Raw genomic sequence first — 13151 nt, forward strand, 5'->3', positions numbered from 1 at the left:
CAAATTGTGTTCCTCCCACATGCCTAGTTCATAGAAACTATCTAAAAGGGATAGGTGAGGGGTTGCTAAAAAGAGGACCAAAAGTGTCATGGTAAAATAGGAAAGGATTCTTGGAATGAAAAGGGAAGGAGGTTGAGGTTGCTATGGGGAAGGCCACTTGGCTATAAGGGTAGCTAATGAGATGTGGGAGGAAATATGGGAACAGACAGAGGGGCGTGAAGGATCAATTCATGAAGGTAAGCAGAATGGGAGAGGTAAAAAGCATACTCAATTTGTCTTGATGAGGTTGGTCCCATGATTTCATGCTCAAAGTTATGGAGCATAACTAATGCTGGTCCTTCCATAACCATGAAGAGGGGAGAGTTAGAATCATAGAATCATAGAGTTGGAAGGGGCCATACAGACCATCTAGTCCAACCCCCTGCCCAGTGCAGGATCAGCCTAAAGCATCTCTGACAAGTATTCATCCAGCCTCTGTTCCTGTGATTTCAGTATTGTAAGAAAGTTTGGGCATAGAACCAATTACAAAAATGGAGGCCTTGGGTTGCCCTTATCATGTCCCTAAATTTCCCTGAGCACAAAAAGGGAAGGCACTGAAATACTGTGCAGAATTAAGATCTGTCATGGCATTGGACCAAAAGTGCAAGCTTCCCATCAGTGGAATTTGGACTGTACTCTAACTGGAGCATTTTTGGGATCTCGGAGCCCATTGGTGCAAGGGTCTGAATTGGGGCTATCACATCATATCAAGGTGGCTACAATTCCAAGTTTTAAATACAATGAAACCCATTAATTCACCCCCAATGACAGCTGGAACTCAAATCTATTAAATGTCCTAATAAATAAAACAGACTTCCAGTGCTGACTAAAAAGTTCTAAGGATTGCACCTCCCCTCAGATGTCTGTACTTATTGTTGAGCAGCAGGGACAGCATAAGTATTCTGTTGGTGTGCCATCCAACCCACTGCCTAGTGATCTCCCTACCTGAGCTCATGGGGGTGTTCTCTGCTGTGACAGTGCAGCCTCTTGGGATGTTAATTCTGAGAGACTTCAATGCCTTGTTAGGCTTCATGGCTACTATAGCAACTATGGGATGTGGCAACTCATATACTTAATTTGGTTTTCTCTGTGGACAAAGGGATGGTTATCAAAGAAAGAAAGAGGTACTAGTTTCTCCTTTGTCTCCTTTGTTTCATCACATCATTATGTGATGAAATTTAGAAATCTGTGGACTTCTTTAATTCTACAGGGATAGGGATTTGTTTGAAAATAAAGTAATATTCATTGCACTTTAATATTTGTTTTTGATTTTTATATCACTGTTGGGCTTTTTTCATACAAATCTCTTCAAAAAATTATAGCAATTTGACCTTTGTTGTTATCTCTTTATATCAGTTTTTTTCAGCAGGAAAATTTAATGCTTAGCTAAATATTGACCTCTCAAATGTTTTAAACACCTTTGCATTCCAAGGAGATGACGTGTGTTTGTTTTGTAGGCAAACTGAAGTTTTTGGACTTCAGATTCAGTGCTGTGCAAACATAAGTTAACTTTTGAAAAAGATAAATAAAGGAATTGCCTACAATTAATAAAGTGGAAAATTCACAGAAATCTTGTGTTCATGATATGAAGGATAAATTGATTCATTTTGAATAACATTAGTACACTAACAGTGCAATCCCAAGAAATGTTACTTTAAGGCCAATTGAAATCAATGGTATTGATTACAATTCTTAGGATTGCACTGTAAATGTCACAGGAGTGAACAATGAAGAGGTTGGTTTTTTGCAAGGACTATAAGATCTATAAAAGACAATTATTCCATTAAAAGAAAATAATTCCCTTTGAAGCTTTTAAAAAATGGTATAATCAAAACTAATCATATTGTTTTTTACAGCGCTGCTCTAGGTGGCCATATGGAACCAAATGAGCCTGAAGCACGTGACAGGATGTAACAGGAAGAGCAGGAGCCAGAATTCACTGAGGCAATAGACAAAATGGAGGTGGCTGTGGCTCAATGAAAGAGCATTTACTTGGCATGCAGAAGGTTCAATCCCCAGCATCTCCAGCTTTAAAAAAAAAATCAGGCAGTAGGTGATGTGAAAAATAGGCGATGTGAAAAACCTCTGCCTAAGACCCTTGCGAGCGGCTTCCAATCAGATTAGACAATACTGACCTTAATGGATCAATGGTCTAATTCAGTATAAGGCAACTTAATGTGTTTATGTGTTTAGAAGAATCAGAGATAAAAAAAAATAGGAGCACCAAGAAATGGACCATAGTGAACAAGTGGACAAGGAAAACAGTTTCAGATATCACCTTCCTCACAAAAGCACTGCCTTGACTTCTGTCTCTCTGCTTGCTTGGCATAGCCTGTCCATCCTCAAACCCCACTATTCACCCAGTGCTCATTACTCATCCTGGGAGTGCACAGTTCTCTTATCTGCACAGATCCCTTACCTGACAAAGGGAGCTCTGACTCTTTAAAGTTCATACCCTGGAAATTTAGTTGGTCTTTAAATTGCTGCTGGACCTAAATCTCGCTCGTAACAGAATAAAGTTGCCATTCCCCTCTTTACTGCAGTATGAAGTTTGCAAGTTTGCCAAGGTGAGAAAAGAAACACAATTATTTCACAGCAGGGTTGGGCCTCAGCATCCGCCCCATAGCACCCACTGTTGATACAGGCACTGTGTGTAACTGTTCTACTCAGCAGGCAGTTCTTTAAATAGACAATTGGATCACTCACAAATCATATAAATTAGTCATCAATAAATGTTGTGTTCCAATAAAATCCTGCCCTTCATCTAAGTAGTCCTTAGTAACATTAATGACCATCAGTCAATAAGAATCGGCAATGCACAGAATCAGCACATGCCTGCCATTTCAGGCGGGTAGCCATGCTGGCCTCCAGCGGAAGAGCAATATTCTGATCCAGTAGTATCTTGGACCCAAATCTTGATGTAAATCTGTTTGGCAGCCATTGACAGCTGCTTGGCACGAACCAGACAGTCTGATCAATCATCTCACATCTGACTGCCATCTCTGAACATGGTAAGTTTAACAGTTGAACATGTTCACAGCATGTGAAATTCATGGCATCCCATTCCCTACAAGTGGATGGGGGTAGCATAGAGTTCTGCCAGTCCCTGGCCCCACCTATAGTCCCTGCATCCCAAAACTACCTTCAAAGTTAGAGGATTCTTTGAAGCAACACTTTATAAGGCACAAAATGGTGTTATTTTTTATCTCTCTCCCATTGCTAAGAAGAACCTGAAAGTTCAATTCTAAAATTTCTTACAGAGTACCCATAGCAAAATGTAGGATCAGGAGTCTCTCTACCTTACCACATAGAGTGCAACTTATATATGCTCCCTCTTTTGGCCTCCTTCATATAATATTTCACAAGACAGTTCTTCAACCATATCAAATTGGCATTTCTTCTATTATATGTAACATGTGGCACTTTACTCTAACTAAATAGCCATAGTCCAAAGGAAGTTCAATATACATAAATTTCACTGAAATAAGGGAAGAAAATGTTAAACAATTCAATTCAATTGAACTATGTGTAATTTTCTCTGGAGTACATAAAAAATTATGTTCACCTGTGATGGAAGATAATGTCATTATTAAATGAATAGACAATATGGACCCTTTACTGGACTCATGTGACCTCTTCTAAATAAAACCTTTTGATACTGATACTCCACTGATTCCAAGATTCCTTCCTCTTCGTTGGGCATTTATCTAATCCAGCAGAACTAGAAATATATAACAAAAGAAAAAGTATAAAGATTAGAATCCAACTTTCTTTCATGTAAATAAAGCATAATTAAATGTGAAGAAGTCAGATGCGCTATATTTAGAGACAAGGGAAGTAAGTAAAGCGAGGCCTCCACCTACAGAGATAATAGATAGTGGCTCTCTTAGCTCGTGTGAAATGTAAGGGTAGTTTTTAATACTATTCACCAATTAACCTTTAATATATTGTGACATATTTCCTAAGGCTTTGGCAGGGGCTAATGGATATGAAATTTGCATATACCAAATAAATTGCCATAGATATGCATATTTTACAGATACAAGTATTTTTACTATATTCCTTATTTTGTACAGTGATTTAATCAAACCTCCTTCGATGAACTAAAGCAGAGATCAGATTATTCAGTTGTTCTTCAATCTCACTATCCCAAATAAATATTTCAAAGCAGAACATAACATTTAGAATGTAAACTACATTTCACAGCATGTATTATTATCTACAGATTTCAGAAATATACTAGACAAGATGGGGATCCTTGAGGACTTGGTGGAAGAGGGAAAATCATGATTTCTTCTTTTTCTTTGTATTGTATTTCTATGCACTGAGATTTTAGCTGATTTTAATAAACTAACAGTGCAGTCCTAAGCAGACTTATACCCTTAGAAACCCCATGTCTTCAGTAAGGCACTTCAAATCTCATTCAGTGCCATCCTCAACAGGTCCCACTCAGGTCTATTCGATGGGATAAGTCCCAGCAAAGTGTTCTTATGACTGTCCTGTTTGATTAGGAGAAAAGTGGGATACAAATATTTTACATACATAAATGTTCACCCATTGGCTAAGGCATCCTCCCTTCTTGCTTTGTTTGCCTGGTCCACCCCCCCCCATTTCTCCTCCCCAACTCACTCAACTTGGCTTCCACTTCCTTCCCATCTGTCCAAATAGGTAGTTATTCCCCTTCCCCTCATCCCCCACTCCCACCCCATTTTTGTGCAGTTTTGTTTATGCATTCTGCACACATGTACACATGTCACAGGTTACCTTGGATAGGGGTTTAACTCCTTATATTTTGGGGGATAACTGTTTTGCAAACCGGAGGAATTATCCCATATTCACAGAAATGGCCATGCTATAGGTGCCCCCCTTGCAGATTTTTTTAAATCTGTTCTGGAGGACTACCCATCGTTATTAGATTTATGAGTTAAAATTGAATTTGAAGTTGCATGATATTTGGGAAGGAAGGGATTAAACAAAAGTAAAACAAACAGGGATTCGGGCACTGAAAGAAAGACACACACACACCCCAAAGAGAATGGGTCCTTAAGGATAAGAAGAAATTAAGTAGAGGGCAGCTGTAGAAAAAAATATTAGCTTCTGTTAAGTATTGACTTCATACAAAGATAACATGTCTCAACTATCATTATTGTAGACTAAAATAAGAGTTTACAAGTATGTATAACTAGAGGACAACTGTTACTACTTACAGACAACAAGGCTAGAACTGAAGCCACTAACCTAGAACTGCTAGGCCAGAGAAAAGAAACAGAAAGCATACTTAAAGCTACAAAAACCATTCCATACTATACTATACTATACAAAACCATTCCATACACCACATCTTTAAAAGAAAGAATCGTGTGAGTGAATAGGAATGTGCATTCAGATAATAACTGAGTATTGTACCAAATCCATCTTCAAAAATTAATAGCCTTAGAAATGAGGATAGACGTATTGTCCTCAGTATTTTGAAAATTTTACTGAAGCTGTTTCTGTATGATGAAGACATAGGATTAGAAACTGGAAGATGAGAAGAAAAATGAGCCAGCTGATAATGTAAATGTAAGGTGCATTGACCAAACAATAGAGTAAATCAAAGACTCCACCAAATGTACTTGCTCCACTCATCTGGGCAAGACCTTCTGCAAGTCCTAACCTGCAAATGGGCAAAAGCAGCAACTACCCATACATGTGCATTCTCTGTTGTGGCCCCAACCTTTGGGATGGCCTGTCTGGTGTGGTTAGGAAGTCTCCTACTCACCTGGCTTTCTACAAAACTGAATTATTCAAGAGGGTTTTTCAACATGGTAACAGGGCTGAACGATAACTGAATGGTTCAGAAAGATTCTCACATGAAGGGTTAGGGTCTGTGATCTATTGTGTAAAGCCTGTACTGCCTGTTGTAAACCTAATATGTAACTTTTGTACTGTTTAATACATCAAGTTAATACTTATGCTTTGCTTCAGTTCTCTTTTCAGGTTTCTGATTGCTTCCTGATTTCTACAATCCAAATCTTCTTGCATTATTTACTGGATGTCCCATCCTGCTCATTGCATTGACTTACTGTATGTAATCCAACTGGATTCCCAGTGAGAAAAGTGGAATATAAATAAATAAAACCCTTGGTTTAGGAGTTCAGTCCCTGAGAATTTCATTCCAATTGATCAAGATTTTAAGGAGACTGTAATGTGATGCTTCCCCCACCTCATAACAACCCTGTAAGGTAGATTAAACTGAGAGATCATTCATTCATTCATTCATTCATTCATTCATTCATTCATTCATTCATTCATTCATTCATTCATTCATTCATTCATTCATTCATTCAATTAGTAGAACGCCATAGCAACAGTATAAGATAAAATCAAATATCCCTCAAAATAAAAATTCTGTACATTTTCAAAGAAAACCTTAAAACACATTATAATAAAAATACCATACAATCCAAAGGGTAATGACTAGAACAGTTAGTGTATGGGTCAACAGTGCTTGAATCCACTCATCTCATTGTCTTTTTTACTTTTATGACAGTGTCAGCAAACCTTGCCATTTGGAAAGTAATTGATTTGTCCCTATCTGCCAGTGACTGAGAGATCAAGGTCATTCAGTGAGCCTCACATCTCAATAGAGATTTGAACCGTGGGCTCCTGGATTTTAGTGTAACCACTATTCTGCATTAGCTCTCCATGTGAAACTGGATACTATTATTCTGTCCATATTGTACTGAGCCTGTCCCAGGATGGGGACAAACACAAAGCAAACATATCTCAGCTGCTGTGGGACTGAGCTGTCACATAGGATGAAGAAGCCACTCCTAGTAATTTAAGAATATGACCACCCAGTAGATGGTACTGTCTTTCAAGTAAGCCATAAGAGCTAAACTGACAATGATAATGAGTATTCGTTTTTAAGTTTGTGACAAATAATGTCATAAAATTTAACAAGGCTAAACTTGCTCTGAAATTAAAAATCACTTCAGGTGTCAGCCACATCTCAGTAGTGTTTTTTTTAAATAAAAAACATAGAGGATTAGGGGATTCACAGTTTTCCAAATCAAGTTTATCCTGCTTGTCATGAAGCTATTTCTTAACAAGGTGAGGCGAGGACTCTGTAGCTGAATGTCATTGGGAGTAGCCAGACAAATGTGCAGAGTCTGCATTTTACTGGCAATGATCTCATTGGACTGCAGTTTACCTGCAGGGAATTCACAGCATATTTTTAACCCTTAGTGTACGTGTCCTCAAACACGATAATTTTGACATAAAGTAGTACCTTCTTTGAACAGGCCCTCCTACATTAATTTCTAAGTCAATGATGTGAGTCTCCTAATTAAACAGAGCTGCTCTGATCTTATTTCCATAAAGGATTTTAATGAGCCTTGAATGATTGCCTGATTTCCTTCTATGCAATAATGTAAAGAAAGCTTTTAGAAACTGACAACAAAACAATTCAAAATAAACCTATTGACATGAGTAAAGTGACTTCTTAAATGACTCAAAGATGGCTGATTCAAATGCAGTGCAGGATCTGAATGAATGCAGTGAATAGAGTACATAAGCTCATTTATTCCAAAGTCTAACCATTAGCACTGTAACTGTTTTATTCAAATAATTTGGTAGATACAGCCCTCTGAACAAAATTACATAAAACGTGCTTGGGAGGCTGAGTTGAGGAGGGAAAATACAGCAAAATTCACCCAAACTCCTTCCGCCAATGGGACAAGTTTTCTGTTGATGTGAGAAGGAGGAGGACCCTTTCCACATATTTTTGGCAAGAATCATTGAAGAGAATCACCAAAAATCTTGTGTCCCACGGCATTATTACGTGAGAAGTATTAGGGAGCTCCTGAAAGACAAGAAAGGGAGACAAAAATCTGCCTCCGTAAGCATCTCGTGTTCAGCTTTATAGAATCCTTAGAATTTATAGAATCTTATAGAATTTATAGAATCCTTTTGTGATAAATCACAATCACTGGTGTATGCAAGTCACCAAGTGACAGGCATTCAAGTGTGCACCAGTCTCAGAACATGAGATTAGAGATGGGCACAAACAGCAATACAAACAAAAAAAGCCACGAACAGCCCAATCCGCTGTTCGTAAGCAAGCTGTTCGTGAGGCCCTGTTCCTGACAAATGTGTTCATTCCAAGCCCTCTTCATGGCATTCGTCAGCTGTTCATAAAGCCAGACAGTCTGGCGCCTTTCAATCAATTCCCCTGGCAACAAAGGCATGGACTGACTGAACTCTGCCTGAAGTCCTTCTGGCTTTCCTTCTGGCTTGTAACCCCTCAAAGTAGCTTCCAGTAGACAGTCCAGTTTTTTCCACTGTGAAAAGAAAATGACAGGAAAGGGAAGCATGTATGGATCATGGCTTTCCCAGGGTGCAATCCCTCTGAAACTTGGAGGGTCTTCAGAGGACAGTGAAGACTATGTCCCCTGCAAATTTGGTGGGTATTGGACATTGGGAAGGTCAGTTTGTAACCCCTGAAAGTAGCTTCCAGCAGACAGTCCAGTTTTTGCCACTGTGAAGAGAAAATGACATGAAAGGGGGAGACCCATGGATCATGCCTTTCCCGGGGTGCAATCTCTCTAAAACTTGGGGGGTCTTCAGAGGACATTGAAGACTATGTCCCCTGAAAATCTGGTGGGAATTGGACATTGGAAAGGTCAGTTTGTAACTCCTCAATTAGCTTCCAGCAGACAGTCCAGTTTTTGCCACTGTGAAGAGAAAATGACATGAAAGGGGGGAGACCCATGGACTCTCCTTTCCCCGGCTCAAGTTCAGCTAAGTCCCAAGGGGGCCATTCTGGCTCCCACGAACCTCCAACTATGAACATGTTCGTTAACATGTCAAGTCCGTCGATGTTCGTGAATCTCTGTTCGTGGATGGCAACGAACAATGAACATTGTGTGCGTTTTTTTTTTGTTCGTGCCCATCTCTACATGAGATCTATATCAGCCACTGATAGCCATTGGTGTCATTGAGAAATATGGGCTCTAAGCTCTCTTTGGAAAGTCATGGCTTTCCCACATTAGATAGCAGGAAATATATTATGTCTAAAGATACAAATATGTTAACATGAGAATATGTGCAAATTCATTGGCAGAAATAGCTATGTAAATGGTATATTTCTTATCTGTTTTTAACTTTCCCACTCTCCTCTGCTATCTACTTCTATTGATACAAGTCTCCTCTTGTTTCCCCAGTTCTAAAGAAACCTTGTTGTGACCTTTTCTTTCTCTAATCCTTGTCCTATCTCTCTTTTAATTTCCACGTTGAAAGTTTGTGAACATCTTGTTCTTACTCAATGTCCCAATTTTCTTTCACTAATTCACTTAGGTTCCTTTCAACCTGCTATTTTTTGCTGTTATCACTAAGTGAATCTATTCTTTTCAGTGATCTTGTATTTGCTAAAATAATTGATAAATCTTCTGTTTACTTGATTTATCTTAAGCTTTTCATAACAATTATCAATCTCCTATTTCCTATGCACTCTGGGTTTTGGTGGACATGTGATTTCCTGGTTTCATTCATAACTTTCTTAGGGCCAAGCTACACATGACAAATGACACTTGAACGGCAAGTGTATTTCTCCCTGTTCACTTGCCCTCCACTCAATCCACTTGCCATTCAAGTGTCATTCGTCATGTGTAGCTTGGCCCTTAGTTCCCTTTTCTTTTTTCAATTCTTTTTTCATCTCTTCCTCTTTCCACTGGAGCTCTCAAAAATCCTGGGTTCTCCATTCCTTTTTCCTACATCCTTTTGGCACTATTATCAGTTCTTTTAACATCATTTTTACATTGAAGACCTTTCACTATTCTTTTTCTGGTCTGTCTTAGGGTCTGATTAGATGATGTGTTTGTCTCATTGCCATTAAAAATGTCTCTTGGATGGATGAGTGGAACTGGCAGTGGGATAAAGAGCCAACTCCCCATGGGTATTTTTTTCTAGAGAAAGAATAGGGGTGGGTGGGAGAATGTGCTGAATCCTTTCCTGCTGCCAGACCATGCTTGAGAGCCAATTTAGCTCCCCCACACCACTTTTGTGCCTCCCAGATGCACACCAACATTTGTTGGTTCAGGACTATAGCATGCAGGGAGAAGCACCTTTAGGCTCTCACCCCTGCTATTTTCATGTTTGCAAACTGCCCTGTGGAGACTCTGTTGGCTCTATTGTAAAAGCACATTGCTTACAAGGCAACATGTAGGTTTCACAATGAAGCCAATAGCAGTTCCACGGCACAGGGGTTTGCAATGAGAAAACAGCAACTGGGAAAGGCTAAAGTTGTTTCTCCCGGCTTTGTTTTGGTTGCAAACTGAAAAGAGCTAATGTGTACCTGGGAGGCACAAAATTCTCATGCAAATACAAAGACTTTGTAATGTGTAAATGGACCCTTATTCTCTTTCTGTTTCCTGTTTTTCACTATAATAATCTTTTTTTTTTTTTGGTTCTGTATTGTTCTTACCATCATCCTCTCTTTTTCAAACTTAATTGTTTTTCTTGTTTTTTTTGTTTTGCCCCTCCTCTCTTTTTAAAAACAATCCTTTCATTGATTTTCATGCTCTTATTAGATTCAATTTTTAGCACTTTTTATATCTGTTTGTTACTATACTCCTTGTTGTCTCCTTCCTTTTCTCATTCTTTAGTTGCTGTCTTGACATCTTCAGACTACTAATACTTTCCTTTCAGGCTCATTTCTTCTATTTCTTCACGCATCCATTATTTTGTCTCTCAGGAGTTCACGGCCCCCCACCTTCACCCCTGTCCCTTCTTGCAACTATTCAAACAGTATTTGAAAACATACTTCTTCTTTCAAGCCTGTGATCCCTAAAGTTTGCCTTTCATTCTTCTTTCTCCTTTCTTTTGTGATCTATTCCATTTTCTTGTGGTCTTGTTTTTTATATAGTAATTCCGTGGGCAGGATGTGTTCTTTTCAGTATATCCATTCTACTGTATCCACCTTATGAGATGCTGTTTTCAACAACAGCCGCCCTCCTCCTTATCTATCAGACTAGAAGGAAGGACGGATGGAAGGAAGGAAGGAAGGAAGGAAGGAAGCAGCATACAATGGGCCTGTGTGTTAATATTTCCAGGGAAAATAACTAAAAAGCTGCTTGCTTATAATGGATAATATTTTCCTGCTGACACTGATTTTATAAACAAAATGAATGTGAATATAGAAGTAGTATTGGCATGTTTTGAATTCCTCTAAATGGCTGAGCCTTATTGCCAGGCAGAACACAAAGCCATTTTGAATTGTTCAGTAAGAGCCACCCAATTAAAAATAAGAGGCAAAATCCTTTCTCTGAAACACCCAAAGACTGACTTAACCAGAATCTTGCTGGTTAATTTTCTCTCAAAAACAACAGATGCAGACTCTCTCAGGCTCCACACAATTTGCCTGACTTAAATAAAATGAATGCTTTCTGACAAAAAATTGCTCTTGTGAACACTGCTGCCTTCATTACAGATCCTTTCCCTCCCACAGGGGAGGGGAAAGCCTCTGGATGCTTATCAAGTAGAAGGTAGAGTTGAGTATCATCAGCATACTGGTGGCATCCAACCCCAAACTTCCTAATAACATCTACTAGAGGGTACATATATGTATTAAAAAGCATCGGGGACAAGATTGATTCCTGTGGGACCCCACAGTGTAGTTCCTGTTGGGATGAACCTTCATTCCCAATGACCACCCTCAACCACCCCGGAAGAAAAAGGCAAACGATTGTAAGCTTGTAGCACTTAATCCCCAATGAGGCTGGGTGGTAAACCAGGACCAAGTGGTCAACTATGTCAAATGCTGCCAACAGATCTAATAAAATCAGCAGCACACAACTGCCTTTATCTAGCTGAAGTTGGATGTCATCAACCGGAGCTATTAAAGCAGTTTCAGTCCCAAAGCCTGTCTTGAAGCCAGACTGGAATGGATCAAGAGCTGATGTATCATTCAAAAACCTCTGAAGCTGGTTAACCGCTGGCCTCTCAATGACCTTACCCAAGAAAGGCAAATTTGACACAAGGCAGTAATTTGCTAGCTCCACTTTATCCAAGGAAGGATTTTTAACAGCGGTCTCACTACTGCCTCCTTGAAAGAGCTAGGAAATTGGACCAATGCAAGGGAACAGTTAATTGCTCACAAGGGACTACCCACCACATCATGGCAAGATTTAATTAGCCAAGAGGGGCAGGGGTCCAGGAAGCAAGTGGTAGGCCTTACAGTCATCAGGGTTCTGTTAACATCACTGGGGGTAAGTGGACTGAAGGAGTCTAAGAATAGACCCAACAATGCAGACAGAGCCACTGGAATGCTACTAGCAACAAACCTGGCAGCCAGATTTGTACAAAGCACAGAGACTTTATCTGTAAAATAAGTCACAGCTAAAAATTGAATCATCTACCACTTTGGACTCCATAGAAGAAGTAGTTAACTGCTGAATCAATCTAAACAATTGAGCAGAACGTGACCTAGTGGATAAGATGGAGGCAGTCTTAATGACTGCTAGAGTATAAATGGAGCCGCCAAGGGCCAAGGGCAAAGAGGGCATTGGGAAGCAACTGTATCGATGGCTTTCTGAAGACCCTTCATCCAAGACTTGGTAAGCTCATGGAGTGAGCTGCCAGCAGGTCCAGAAAAATCCTGCAAAGCATTCCATAATCCACTAGGATCCATAAGTCCGGCTCTCTGAGGCCATCGATGAAATCGCCGCCTGTCATCCTCTTCACTGCCGGAATCGCCGGGCTCCTTGGTATACGGAGGAGCTGCGGCAACAGAAACGGGAGCTAAGACGACTTGAATGCGTGTGGCGGCGATCTCGTGACGAGGAAGCAAGAACATCTTATAGGCTGTTTATGAAGTCCTATGAGATGGCGGTGAAAGCTGTGAAGAAAGAGTATTATGCAGCTTCCATCGCATCAGCTAGCTCACGCCCAGCTAAATTATTTAATGTGGTCTGTTCATTGGTCTCCCAATCAGGTGGAGACCATCAAAAGTTGAATTTGGAGATAAGCTGTGAGGCTTTTGCGAGCTTTTTTACTGATAAGATCTTGCTTCTCCGCCGCGACTTACCAGCCACAGTTGATACAGTAAATGAACTAGAGGCCCCTTGGCCGTC

Source organism: Eublepharis macularius, chromosome 4 (assembly GCF_028583425.1).
Source record: "Eublepharis macularius isolate TG4126 chromosome 4, MPM_Emac_v1.0, whole genome shotgun sequence".
NCBI lineage: Eukaryota > Metazoa > Chordata > Lepidosauria > Squamata > Eublepharidae > Eublepharis > Eublepharis macularius.